Genomic DNA, 1,715 nt, shown 5'->3' with positions numbered 1-1,715 from the left:
AGCCAAAGTCTCCTCATCATAGTCACTAGCGGACTCATACCCACCATCCTCAGTAGCAATCATCACACGCTGAGATTTGCATTCTCTCGCATAATGTCCTCTTCCCTTACAACGACGACAAATAATATCACTTGTGTGCCCTGTTGACGCCATGGAAGAAGAAGAGCTCTGCGCAGGCCCGGCAGGTGTGCTCTTGGCAGAGAGTGGTGGTTGTGCCTGCTTTCTTGTATCACGGCTGGAGGTGGCACCTGATGGAGGTGATGGTGAAGTGGAAGTAGAGGATGCACGTGGTGTCCATGATGAAGGTCGACCTGCAGAAAAGTTAGTTCGCGCCAATGCCTGTCGATCCTGCACTTCACGTTCAGCTTTACAAGCAAGATGGAATAAACGAGTGATATTATTATAATCCTTATACTCTAGAATGGTCTGAATCTCTTTATTTAATCCACCCATAAAACGTGCAAGCATAGCTTCATTCTCCTCAACAATTCCACATCTAATCATGCCAGTTTGTAATTCCTGATAATATTCTTCTACAGAATTTTTCCCTTGTCTTAAGCGCTGCAATTTTTGAAGTAATTCACGTTGATAATATGGTGGAACCCAACGAGTACGCATAGCAGTTTTCAAAGCAGCCCAAGTAGCTGGAACAGGATATAATCTACAATGTTCACACCACCAAACACATGCAAAGCTAGTGAAAGCACAAACAGCAGCAGGAACACGTCTCTCCTCAGGATATTGTAAACATGTAAATCGTTGTTTAGTTTCTAACTCCCAAGTAAGATATATATCAGGAACATATCTACCCTCAAATGGTGGAATATTCAATTTCAGTTTAGGGAGATGGTCATGATCTCGTACCTGAGGTGGTGGTGCCGGCCTACCGTTGCGAATATATACCTGAGGTCGACCTGCTGGTGGTGGTGCTGGTGGTTGCACGTAGTTCTGATTTTGATCAACCTCATCCTCATAATCGCCCGCATAATCGTCATCCTCCTCAGCCGCCGCAGTAGCAGGAGCCAAAGAAGCATCAACAGTAGGTGCAGCGGCACCCGAATTTTGACCAGTCTCAATTGGAACGTGCTGTGCTCGTCCCACTTGATTTGGAAGGCGGCGTTGGAGATGTGGTTGTTGTTGTTGTAGAGGTGCGACATATGCAGCCGGTGGTGGTTGGGGAAGACGCTTGAGTAATTCAGTAAACTTGTTATCCAGCTTTGTCTCGAACGACTTCTCCACGGCATCTATCTTCTCCATAGCCTCTTCAAATTTGTTTAGCACATCTCCCACCTGGCCACTCATCATTTGCTGAAATTTATCATGCAACTCCTTGTTCGTCATGTTCTCCGAATCAGTCTCATCGGCTTGTGATCCTGCCATGGTTAGCAGCAATAGAAACACAAAAGAATATGATCGTACAGACTACTAGGAAGTGGTGGTGATGGTGGTGTGTCACAAATCCTGCAAGCGAATCTCAAATTCTTACCAGTTCTTACCCAGCAGTAGGTGGTGATCGGCAACCGTTGTAGTCAAAACTCTCAAAGCTTGGATAGAGCGATTACCAGGGAGAGTCAAACGCACGATGTAGATGTATGTGGAGCTGGGAAGGCTTATAATATGGTAGCAAAAATGGTCAGCAATAATCAATTCGAAGATGCAAAGTTGAATAAACGCTCAACGACGGTACTGTGCTGGTCCTAGGCTAGACCATGCTA

The sequence above is a fragment of the Triticum aestivum genome, chromosome 7D (genome assembly GCF_018294505.1).
Source record: "Triticum aestivum cultivar Chinese Spring chromosome 7D, IWGSC CS RefSeq v2.1, whole genome shotgun sequence".
In the NCBI taxonomy this organism is placed as follows: domain Eukaryota; kingdom Viridiplantae; phylum Streptophyta; class Magnoliopsida; order Poales; family Poaceae; genus Triticum; species Triticum aestivum.
Note: the sequence above shows the minus strand (reverse complement) of the source record.